Raw genomic sequence first — 13,183 nt, forward strand, 5'->3', positions numbered from 1 at the left:
TGTGGTCCTGCATCGTTTGTTAGTTTGTGACAATACTTAAAATGTAAAGGCATGCTGGTAAGCTTTTCTTTTTGGTTTGATAGTCTCTGTATTGCAGGCAAACAGTGAACAACAACTTATAAAGCAAACCGTAGAACAGAAAAAACAGTATCTGAAGTAATTTTCACTACTGTGGCCCTTAACCAAACACTTTTGGTTGCAGAACTAATTGAGAAATTCACAACATTTAACATTTTATGCTCTCATGTTTTCTCACATGAGTACAATCTTTATTCGCTAATGTCTGCTGTTTTCCTTTCTGTCACATTTGTGTCCTTAGGACAGTGGTGTAAATAAAGGGCATGAAGAAACTTCTGATTTATGTGTCCACAGAAAACATCTCCTCCTTGGTAATCTCAGTTTGCAGACAGAGCAGTTCATCAGTCACAGGGATGCTGGGACAGTGGTTTCCCCTGTCAGCCTGAGCAAGGAGCTCGTGCTGTAGATGTAATAATTTTCTCTGATCATCTCTTGACACTGCTGTTGTGTGCACAGAATTATGCCGTAGAATTTTTGTTATCGCCACTACGCGATAATCACCTTTAAAAGTGTATGGGAGGGTACTTTGCCTCCAGGTATCCAGGCCTGGGAAACGATAAAACCATCTTATTTTACTGGGAAAAGGAGGAAGGCTTTTCCTTGCATTTTGGTCCTTGCATTCTTGTGAGCAGAGACGTGTTAGTCTGTGGCAGAAGACAGGAAGACAGAGGTGAAGTGGTGGCAGGGGGTGGCAAATGAGTCTGCTCTGGTTTGGAGGTGCTGAGTGAAGACCTCCTGCTCACAGAGGTGTGCAAAGGGGGTGACGGTGTGCTCCTTAACTGCTTGTGGAGTATAAAACCAGTCTGGTTTTCCTCTGCCTGATGCCTGGTAGAAGAGACAAATTCTGTTCCTCATCTGCTACTGTGAAGGCTCTCTGCAGTTCATTGAGCGGTGTCTAAGGATTTGAACCTTAGGGCTCCCTGCTCATGTATGTCCCGTGGCTTTCAGTCTTCCCTTGGCAGCATTTTCCATGATAGCTTTTTCCTTTGTTTCCCTTTTTTTTGGTGGTGAAAAAACCAATTGCTTGCAAGCAATCTTGCGTTAGCAACCTTCCACATATTAGTTGTTTCAGCAGTTAAGAATGAGGTTATGCCCAATGCTAATGTCAAAAACAACATCTGAAAGCTGATTATGCTCTCCCCAGTACTTTATATATGCTCCAGTGGGTTTTCATTGTCAAAGAGGTGGGCCTTTATTATGCCACATAATGCAGTAAAATGAGGATTACTTGGATTTCAGTGCATGAGATAATAGCAGCTGACAGGCACCTGTTTAAGGAAGTATATTGTATTCCTAAGCACGAGTATTTTGTAAAAATTAAGTGAGATTGCATGTGAAAAAACTTTTGTACTTAAACTTCATAAATAAGTTTAAGTACAAAAAAAGGCATCAGGGAACTTGGATGGCTGTATTTATTAGCGGCCCTTACAGTCCTGGGAGTCCATTCTAATAATAAAGTGTGGGACCTGTCAAATGATGGCACAAATACCCTAATCTGAACTGACATGGCTTTCTAGCCCAGTTCATCAATCATGTTTTATTAGCTTTAGCAGAGCCAAGCTGCGATCTGTCATTTCGATGCTGTAGTGGTGACAAAAACTGGTGCTGAAAATGTGCTGCAGGTGTAACTTTCACTCAAAGAGCATTTCTGAGCAGCAGTCAAGTTTGTGTTTGCATGGGGAGAGAGTGCCATCTTCAGTTTCACGTCTCCACGTGAAACAAGTCTGAACTTTCTAGTACTGCCCGATGGCTAAGAAGTGAGGAAAAAAGTGTCAGTAGAAATTTAGAAACAGTTCTCGATTCTTATTTTTATGAGACTTTGGACTTGGGAAGAAAAATGCTAAACACCATGTTCTTGTTCCTGTTTTAAGATATAGTTAATTTAGATACGTCTGTTGTGATGAGTAATTTCCAGCAGAGTAAAGAAAAGTAAGGTTGGGCTTTGTCCTTTTGGTCTGCAACGCTGTTAACGAAGAAAATAACAATTGCCAGTTGGATCGCAAACCCCTCGTAACCAGTAGCAGCACACTATGCATAAAAAATGAAAGCTAGGAGCCTGTACGCTGCTGTGTATTTACTGTGTTTTGTAAGAGCCATCAATTCCATGTATTCTTTCAGCCCAGAATTGACTTGGTGTTTACATTGGGGTCCTAGCACTTGACCCTTGTTTTTCTTGGCTCTGTGTCATTTTGCAGCAGAGCTTGAGGACAGTCCTCATCTCTTGTTTCCAGCATGTTAACATACTCAAGTAAATATTGTCTGGCACAGGCACACGCGTTATCCTTTGGGGGAGTATTTGTAAAAGTTTTAAAGTCCAGATCAAACAATGGCATCCATCTTCCTTCCTCATGAATTTCTTTTATTCACAAGATGAATGTTGCTGGCAAAATTCTTACTTTGATCTTTAAAAAGACTTTATTTTGTCGATATTCACAGACGAGGTTCGCACCCATAAAAATCCGTATTACTTGCAGAATATATGCCCAGGTACATCTTTTCTGTATATTTTAACACTTAATAGGACTTTGCACAATAAGGAGCAGATGTGTCATAGCGACAGCAGGCGAGCAGGGACCAGGAAGGTGGTTTCATTAAAAGAGCCTTGGGATAAATGCAGCACATTAGATACCCACTGAAAGACAGGAGCTGTTGATGGGGTGACCTCTGAATGCAAGTCATCTTACTATAAACAGAAGGGTGTGGAAAGCCATTGGACAGAGCCAAGCTTGTTTACTATCCAGATCTCCTCTTAGTTAACTTAAGTAACCGCGCTGTGCTAGGCTCGGTGTGACAGTTCAAGGAAGAACAAAGTGTCTTCAGTATTTCTGAGTTTGAAAAATCCTAGCTGACCGGTGCAAAAGTTTTTTGGTCCTGAGAATCTGTCTGCACACCTTAGCTGCTGTACAGTGGAAGTTAATTAGTGCTAAACATAACAGATACTCTTTTTTTTTTCGTCCTGGAAACTGACTTTGCACATTTGGGGAATTCATTTCTGTTCTTCAGACACAACTGAGGTAAGGTTATGGTGGATTTTAATTTGCAATATTGATGCAAATGTTGCTTAGTGATAAAATGGGAAATATAAGTGGGTATTAATTGCAGTCAGGTTCTATTCTGAAGAGGAGATTTTGTTTTCATTTCTGTAGTAGCAGTTTCAAACTTGTTTTTGGAACAACGCATTTGTTCATAGTAGCTCTAGAGTACGGGAGTTTAGGCAGGTCGTAGGACTGAATCTGTCATGTTCTTTTGGGAGCAGCTTTTTCTTGAGACAGGAGGTTACTTGTTAAGCACTGTAAGAAATAAAATGTGTCATTCTTTAATATGCTGTGAATGTCACATTTTGTCAAATCTGTGAGCAGTTCGTTGGTGTGTTATTCAATACATTATTGTAAGAGACACTTAAGGGCCAGTATGCTGAGACAGGTGTCTAGACGTAAATCGAGTTCAAATTAATTAGCCCTAAACGACAAAAAATGTGGATATAAATAAAGTGAATTTAATTTACTAATACTTCATGCGAGTCCATTTAGTCCATTTCTAAGTTGATTGGACATTAGTTTGGAACAAATAACGCTAAAGTATAATTACGCTAAAGCATCAGTCCTACCCCCTCAAAGTTCGCTTTAACCTTCTCTGTGATGTTATCTGTCAGTTGGCACTAAGAGTTTGTATTTGAGTCTTACTTCATTGTGAATTTGCTTCAAACTGTTTAATGCGTTTTGCGATTGCACAGACCATTTTTTGAGAACAAATTCTGATTAAAACCTGACTTCTTCAGGGAGTCCGTGCGCGTGTGCTGCTGTTGCACTCAGGTTCTTTTCTCTACCTTGGGGTCCGTGTAGCAGGCGAGTGCAGCAGTGCCGCTGTCGTGCTGCATTCAGAGGGCCACGATGGGAGCTGGCATAATCATTACTGCTTCTTAAATGTCCGTTTCATTCAGGGAAACGCGGGAGGGGTTTTTCCTCCGGGGGTACCGTTTTATTATCCTAGTACAGCAAGCAAAGTCCCAGGCAAGAAAGAGCAACCCGGTCTGGTTCACCTGTAAACAGCGATTTACTGCTATAGGGAACTGTAGTGTGTAGGGGAACCTGTTTGGAAGAAAGGTATGATAAATTATTACAGCCAATAAGTTCTTCAATATTGTGCCTGGGGTCTGGTGAGCAGCAAGCAGCAGGATCCGGTTACACGTTTCTTTTCTTGGACTGTTCACTGTTTTCTGAAATGCATTTCAGCTAAACAGCTTTTAACTGTCTCACTACCTTTTGTTCCATTATAACTTCTTTATCTTCTAAAGTAAATCAAATGTGAATTCGAAAAAGGTATATAAAGCAAGTAATATTTTAAATTCCCCAATTAAAATTATGGTTCTTGCCAAAGCATTTTTCCAAGATAATTTTAGATTCATTAAAGTGCTTAGTATAGCTTGTTAAATGGTACTGCGAATCAAGTAGCATCAACCTTGTATGAATGTGGATAACATCAAGCAAAAGAACTTGAATTTGGCTTTGGGGAAATATCTGTATGTTTGTGTGATCATGCAAGCATGCACACGCATGTTAGAGTGTGCATACAGGGAAGCAAATTCATCTGTTACAGAAATTAGAAGTTGAGGTTATTTTCTAAACTTAAACAGATTGTGGTTTGATAAAATGTCTGATTATACTGTAAAATACAGGAAGCAAGTGAAAAACCACATTGCATACTATCTGTCTCATTTGCATGCTTACCTATCTTTTTAATCTTCTGTTTTCGGTTGTTTTCTTTGCAAGTAGCTATACTTAAATTTTATTGAAGTTACATTTACTGTGGGAGAATATAGGAAATAAGCAGCACTTTATTCAGTTTTAAACTTTGAATTTTAAAATTTATTTAGTAAATGTTATTTACCACGGATTAAAATTTTACCATGATATATCATTTCAGTATTTTTAAATAAAAGGAGAGCATGACTGTATTACATTTATGTATAAAAGGTATGTGAGTAGTTTGTAGAATTTAGTGCTCTAGTTAATAGGCTACTTATTTACTTTTTATATTTTATGAACTCTATTTTCAATTATACTGGTGGAAAAATTAAAAAAAAAAATATTTCTGTAATAGCTTAACAGAAAATACAGTATCTTAGTATCATATGTGGTTTATTTCTCTACTCTATGCAATATTTAATCATTGCCCTGAATTAATACACAATTAAACAGTATTCAATTCTAAGTAAAGATCTGAAGAAAATGCGAAGATTTTTTAAAAAGCTAATTTTAAAATTAATCCCATTTTAGACCCAAAAGGATGCACTTAAAATATATATTGAAGAAGCTGGATTGATTTAAAAAGCATAATTATTTTATTGTTTGCGTTGGATAGAACAGAAAGCGGTAGGCTGTATCCCAGAATAGTAGAATTTATGTATTATTTTAGCTAGAGTTAACTGAAGATTAGCTTCCTAAATATTAAAGCAAAGTTCTCTGTGTGTTCTCATAGGAAATCTATAACCGTTCTTCAAAATTAATTTCAGGAATATTTAAAGGTCGTTAACTGAGCTTTTCAGTTATATAACTGTGGCTGATCATCTGGTATAACTGATAATAAAACCTTTGGAGGGTAAAATAATCTGAAGTGATTTCACATAAACAGAGATTCTGTATGTATTATATATTTATTTGCACACATGCACAAAAAACATATTCTCGTGTGTTTGTATGCATGTTTGAACAGTTCTTTTTATCAAGGGTTTTCTTCTGGATAAAATGAATTGTCTTATGATTAGATTTTTGCTGCACTTAAAGTATCTGTACTGCTGTTCCAGGTGAGTTCTGCATTCAATTAGAGTCACAGCTAAGAACCAAATGTACACGTTGCTCTGAACATTCAAAACGTTAGCTCCACTGAAGCACAGTTTAACTTGATTGATACTTGGATTTTAAAGCAAATAGGGACTAATTTTTGCCTGTGGCAAAAATCTTTGAAGTTTCATGCCTGTGCCGAGGCTGGATTAGTTAAGCGGTAGGACTGGGGCTGGGACTGTGACCCTGTTGTGCTTGGCAGGTTGTGATAAATGGGGGAATCTTTCTTAACCTCATGGCCAAAACATTCCAGGATCAGGTTGGGGAGACAGGAGAGAAGGGAGGGGGGTCGAAAGATGCAGGAGACTTGGTACGTTAAAGACGGAGACAAAGGACACTTGCTTGTTTGTCTGAAACAGGGGTGAATGCGCAGACTCTTGGGGGAGAAAGTACTGCAGATGCGTTGCAATATAGTTTATTGTTATTTCTGACCGTTGACCTTGGTAGATGAAATTCATCCTTCACTGTGAAGTTGTCTCTTTTTATTTTTGTTTTGAATGCTTCCAGAGTTTAGAGAATCTTGGTTGTTATATTTTCCTAAACGAAAGAGTTTTTTTATTTAATGCTTGAGATGTGTGTATAAAACCATCCAAAATATATTGGAAGAACTCCTTATTCCAAGTAATTGCCTGTTGGGTAAAGATTTTACTGGAGGACTGCAAATATAAACAAAATGGTATGAATTTGAAAAAAAACCCAACCAACCAGTTAATTAATTGCTTCTGGAAAGCTAGTTCAACTATTTGTTTATAGAACATTTTAAAAAGTAAAACATACTTTTAAATATTTAAAAATTTTATATTTTAATATAGCAGTATTAATAAAAAAAAAAAATTTGGTTATGCTAAAGTAGCGTACTGGGATAAACCAGTCAAATTTCCAAACCTGAAAAAAGAGGCAAAATTGACTTATATGTGAGCTGAAATATGATCTATCAAGTGGTTCTTTCTTGTGGCATTTTAAGAGCTATACTGCCTCTGATGTTGTCCCTATTGACTAATAATGAAAAATATGTTATTAGATGATGGTTTGAGATTTATTTACATACCTTATACTGTAAATACAGCTATTCTGGCTAGTGTTAAGAACTATAGCATAAAGCAAATGAAAAAAAGAATGGTAAATATTTTAACATGCTTTCTAGTTGTGGCTGTTGTTGTTACTAGTATACAAGCAAACATATGCTGTATCCCTGTGTGTAGATAAAATTAGTCATTTACCCTTTTATGATTAATTTCCATGAATGGCATTTTAACACTATGATATTAATAGGATTTTTAATGAATGTTGTGTTGTAAATGTTCCTGGAGTTTACCTGTTCATTAATATTTGAACAATTAAATGTAAATCACATATATAAAAAGTAGTCTCACTAAATAGGATTTTGCTATTGTGTTGCTTACTAGCATATAGTAACTAGGTGTACATTACATGTATTGTATTTTCCTATGCATTTATTAGAAAGTATTTTATCTGTGGTTTGGCTCTGATAAATTATTATTCTTTTTTTTCTACCCTTAAAAAAAAAAAGACTCATTTCTTGGCAGCATTTTCTTCACTTTTATTGAAGTGTTCTAGAGGCACTGAAAACTAAACTAACCAGAAATGAACTAAATTTGGTTGCATGACGATAGAAATGCATGTGAATAGGTCTTTAGATTATATCCATTTGTTTGTGAGATTTTATACTGCAACATTGTATGTCATTTTATCTTTCCTCTAACAAATTATTTTTTCACGAGTTAGATAACACATGGGCCATAAAGAACTGATTATTTTATTTTCACCAGCAAGTAGTTTGAGCTACAAAGAATTTTTTGCATCCTTACTCTAATAGAAGTACGTTGCCAAAGTTTTTTGTTATCTGATGTAGTTTATTAATGTTACAACAGCTGTTAGAAATTATTGCTACAATGCTAAACAAATTAGCTTCAGTAACGAGGAAGAACAGAAATGTATGAAACTGAAGAAAAAAGACAGCTGTTCACTGTGAACGTACAGGCGATTTACTTGGTAATTTTCAAGGTGGAATGTGATGTGCGATTGCTTATTACCTTCTCCTTCTCCTTCTACTTTTTTCCCAGTTTTGAACACACTTTTTTTTTTAATTTGTAACATAGTCATTTGTATACATTTTAAGTAGGTGATTTTAATTGGAATAGCCTCAGTGCATTGTACAAAAAATACTAGTGTTGTACAATTAGCTGATGACTTCAGCTTGGGCTATTTTCATAGACCAAATTATTTGTTCATGTTCAGATTCAAAGATATTATCTGTTGAAAAGTCAGATATTTATGGCTGAATATCTTTGATTTACTACCAGGAGAAAAACTACGGTGGAATAGCAGAGCAGGGTTTTTTGTTGGTGTGGGGTTTTTTTTAAATTTAATTTTATTTTAATACTGTTTTAACATGGTCTCCATCTAATTCTCGTCTTCTACAATGCCTACAGGACTCTGCCAGTTGATAATGGGTAGGCAGGTGCTGAGCTAAAATCGTGTTCATATTACCTGCTCATATTACCTTGTTCATCCTCCCTACAACCTGTCTTCTTGCTCCGTCCACCTGTTGCTTTCTGGCATTAATTGAGCCCCCCATCTTACAAAAGCATATTCACATACGTACCTTCTTTATTCTGAATCGTTTCTTTGAAGATAATGGGCCTAACCACCATGTTCCTGTTTAGGCTTAAGCTTAAATCTTTGTAGGCTTGTTCCAAGCTTGACAACTCTTAAGCTCAGGGAATGCCTTTTGCTAAAGGACTGAATACAGCATAGCTTCAGTTGGCCGTTGCTGTTACCCTCGCTGCTGTTGAAGCGAGGTGAAGGCACCGGTGGAAGCCCATGCAACCCTAGGCGGGACTGGGTCATTTTCTGCGGTTACTGCGGTTAGTCATGAACAGCCTGTTTGCATTCCCAGATCTCAGTGCATGTACTCAACGTGGAGGTACTCCTGCCTTTCAGGGTTGGGAAGGAGAGCAGTGAACAACTGCTTATAATCAACAACTGTTGATTATTTTAGTCAGAAAGGGCAAAATTGTCCTGACAACATTTAGAGCAGGAATTTTCCTTTTTTCTGTCAAACACGCTGGAGTTTAACTGGAGCTGAAGAAGCCAATGGTCTGGAGTGATCCTTGCTTACAGCTACAGTCAAGCCTCCCCTTTCGTGAGCCCAATCACAGCAAAACTACCCAATGGCCAGTTGCAAGATCATTTAATTGGAGTTGACATTTTAGAGCATGTACAGTCTGAATTCAGGTCAGGATGTGGAAGTGAATTGTTTTAATATAGAAGTCAGATGATTTTTTTTGATCTGTGAGTAATGGTTACATTTTCTCATCTTTTTGGTACTCTGTGTCACATATGACACTGTCCACTGAATACAGTCATGTCTCCTGAGAGATGAAGACAGATCCAGAAGACACAGAAGTGAGTTGAGTCCTTCTTAATAGATACATGCTAAAAATTGTAATGAAAAGCTGCAGTATAGCACTAGTTTTTCTCCTTTTCTGAAGGACATCTACGAGGATCAGCATTTCTTCTGATTCTGTATGACATGCATGTGCTGGACTGGTCACACAGCATGGACTGTGCTTTCAGACACCGCAGGTAATACGCTGATCTGCTACCATTACATCTGCCTCATATAGCTGTAGCTATATGTGCTTGGGATAAGACCAACAGTGAAGAAAAGTTGGCCAAAAGTGTATCTGAGCAAGAGTAATAGTGGTACTGGTGAACAGGTGGCTACACTTGGAAGAGCTTGTGTCTACCATGTCGACTTGAATAGTTCAAGTCTCAACCTAGGAACTCTCTTTGGATCGTCAATAAACCAAGTTGTCGTGTAGCTGAATCCACATACAATGCTTTCAATGTACCCAAACTATTCCATCCCATTCTATCAGACCGTGATATGAGTCAGGTGTTCATTCATTATTAAATGGGCTGGACTTTTATGAAGACTTTGGTGCTTGAAAACTAATTAGTACAAAGCTCACATCGTCACCTAATGTGAACACATTAGATCTGTCTTTTTTTCCCTCTAAACGACATTTCCTGAACTTTTTGAATATAGTTCAAAACCACAGTCCTTGTTTTTAAAGTCCCTTTAGCTCTGGGATGAAGAATGCAGCCGATGACTATGCTCCTCCAAGACAGAGAGGACGGTGAAGCTGGTGGTGTTGTAGACGTTTCTTCCTCAAGGCTGACCCAGCACCTGGGAGTGAACTCTCAGTGGAGCTAAGAAACCAGAGATTGTTGACCAAGAGTAAGGCACGTTTTTGGGGGCTGATCTCCTTTAACCTTAGCACATAGCAATACTTATATTAAAAATACGGAAGACAAACAAAAAGTGCAGGGAGAGAAAAAGGACCTCACTGCTAAAACAGAATATTTTACATATATGTGTTTCATCATCTGTGGTGAGGATGAGTATTTGACAAATGTGTGATCATGTTGTTTCCTGTACTTGGGTATCGGTATGCTCCTAGGTAGAAACCAGGATAGTGAAGAGCAGAAAGGAGGAGATGATCGACAAGGCCATTTGTTTAAATTTCCTCTAAGTGAGGGATGGAAAAGCTGTGACAAGTGTTCTTTGATCTTAAGGGGGAAAGACAGATTATTTTCTGGTGAGGCAAAAGACTCAGGAGAGAAGTTGGCCTTTGTTACTGGGGAGGTCAGTATGTAGGCTCTCGGGTGAGCTAAGGGAAAGCTAGGTCCCAATGAGGCACCAGCATCTTCAGAACAGAGAGGCGCCTTGCGGCAGAGATACTTGACTTGTGGTAGAGAAATCAGCATTAGCAGTAGAAATACGCTGTACCGTTGCTCATACAGGATGGTTTCCACATGAAAAGAAAAGAGCATGTTTTATTATGCTTTATGGCACAGTACTGTATGCCTTTAACAAAATAGCTTGAAATATTTGCATGATGTATTTGCAACATGGCCAAGTTAACACAGCCATAGGAACATTAACTTTTGAACTTCCTGACTTTCATTGCTTTAAATTTCAGCTTCAAAGTTTACTTTTTTTCCTTTGCATTTGTTGGCCCTGGTTAGTTTTGAAAAGCGGGAGAAAAGAAAATAAGTTCAGGTTTTCTGAGGGGGCACTGAATCTTATGCATATAACGGGAGATGACTTGCTATTCCTTTGAATGTTAAATGATAACTCCAAAGCAGTTTTGATACACCTAGTTTGTTTATGATATTTCTGTGGAGCTGGGGAATCACAAGATTAAATCTAGAAAGCGTTGCACAGCATGGCTCTTTTCCTGCATCTCAGTATGTTTTTCTCCTGAAAAGAGATCAATGGTATCTGGGAATGCTGAGATTTAAAAAGCAAACACTTAAAACTAATAAAAATGTTGTGATCGCAACAAATCTGGGGGAGATCATGGGACCATAACCGGAGTAAAAACAGGAAGCATTTTTCCATGTCTAGATTAAGAATGGTATCTTCTAGCTGATTTCCAGTTTGGAGATACCGGGGAGGCACCGAGGGTATACTTGCGGATTCAGCTGCAATGACACATACTGCTGATTTGAAAAGGCAAAAAAGGCCACAGGTTTGTCTTCAGTATTTTTTAAAGAGAGAGAGGGAGAGAGGGAGGGAGTGAAAGAGGGAGAAAGACGTGTGAGGGAGAAAAAAGAGAACGAGATCTTCCAGTGCTAGTACTTTAGCATTTCTTCCTGAATCTGACTTGGACAATAAATGAGCTGCTCCCAGCTCCCGACTGGTGGAGCTTACCCTGCCTTTGCAACTGCTGAATGGGGAGCTAGCTCCTTTTCTTTCTTTTTTTCTTTCTGGGAAGGGAGCCAGCCTGATGGCCCATCCTCCCAGCAGGGCAGGGGAAAGTGTTCTGTGAGCTCTGAGCTATTAGGTAACTCAGGCTGAAACAAAAAGTGCTATTGTGGTGTGGCATTTACCCTGCCTGCCCCACCAGTTAAGGCAAGGCATATTTCGTTCTTTCATCTAACACAAACAAACAAAAAGAAAAAAAATGGCATTTTTTCCCACAGTGCATGTATAAGTGCATTTTTAAATGTAGAAGATAGTACTTTACAGGTTGCACTTGCTTAAATTATGACTTGACCGTCACACCCTCTGATATTTTTTAAAGTGCGCTTGTGCCAAAGGCAATTCAAAATGTGTTTTAAAAATGTTTGCAGGTATAAAAGACTTGAAAGAAGCTTAGAGCTCTGAACTGAGTGAACCCATTAATCAGGTTGCAAAAACAAACATGTAGGAAATCCTTCCACTACTAAGAAAGTGCCAAGGAAGGAAAGTTTTGACCCCAAAGATAGCCTGCGAATGAGAAAATTGAGGCGTTAAGGTTGTCTCAGATTTTATCAATTTATGCTATAAATACACCTTAATGAGACCTCCTTCTGTAAAACTTTTCAATAGAAACACAGTTTTATATTAGATAAATCTTTCTGATTTAAGTAGCACAAAGGCTTGTGTCAAGGCTGAGACTGTGCAGTGTTCCTGAAAGAAACAATCATTATGATCTCCTTGTAAGTATGAAAAAGACATTTACCCAGATTAATTAAATCCCTATTTACTTTACTTTCTATGTACTGTGCACACCAGCAAGGGCTCTAGTGTGTCGCTACTCATTGTCCCAGGCTGGTGAAATAAGGTCTGGGGGAAACGCAGCGCCACTTTGCAGCCCCTTGCCCTGTCTGTGGGCTGGTTCCTGTCGAAGATTCATCCACAGTGTTCTCTACAGAGGTTTATACGGAAAATCTGAAGCATTGTGGCAGTGATGAAGACTATAATCTCAAAAAGTGGAAGCATTTAGCAAATTAGTATATGCTTTGTAAGTGATAGCTCCTTCTTAAAATGATTAGAGTCAATGACTGGTTCAAAGAAGCTGAGGCTCTAAAGCATGAAACTTTAGCAGGAGCCATCTCTCTTCATTGCTGTAGTTAGTGTTGCAGACAAAGAGGATTTCATGGAAGATGTAATGAAACACACAAGCTGTGTGGGGACAGGGGGCACTCCCTCACTCTCTGGCAGCACTGTTCCTTTTCCTCAATGTTTTCCCCACTACCTATCCTCTTCAACAGTCAATGGAGAGTAGCGACCGTTATTCACAATTCATCTTGGCATAATTCCTCTCTGTCTGAAATAGACGGCTACTCTAGGTCAGGTGAAATACATCTGTGTCTTTCTGTTAGATGTAAAGGAAGCCTGCAGTCACAAGCCTAGATAGATTTAGATGCCTAAACTGCAGGTATTTGATACTAGATGTATCCCCTCT

At 38.3% G+C, this 13,183-nt stretch overlaps 1 protein-coding gene across 14 annotated transcripts in view; it reads left to right on the forward strand.

The window, feature by feature from the left end:
• The window catches only part of EYA4 (EYA transcriptional coactivator and phosphatase 4), a 160,116-nt gene that overhangs the window by 62,324 nt on the left and 84,609 nt on the right, over positions 1 to 13,183 (forward strand). The window contains exon 1 of one of the 14 annotated variants that reach the window (XM_076333647.1): positions 3,080 to 3,092. The exons of the other annotated variants lie outside the window; for them this stretch is intronic. The gene's annotated coding sequence lies outside the window, so the exon portion shown is untranslated. Of the gene's footprint in view, positions 1 to 3,079; positions 3,093 to 13,183 lie in introns of those variants that run through there. 14 annotated transcript variants of the gene reach the window in all.

The sequence above is a fragment of the Aptenodytes patagonicus genome, chromosome 3, assembly GCF_965638725.1.
Source record: "Aptenodytes patagonicus chromosome 3, bAptPat1.pri.cur, whole genome shotgun sequence".
NCBI lineage: Eukaryota > Metazoa > Chordata > Aves > Sphenisciformes > Spheniscidae > Aptenodytes > Aptenodytes patagonicus.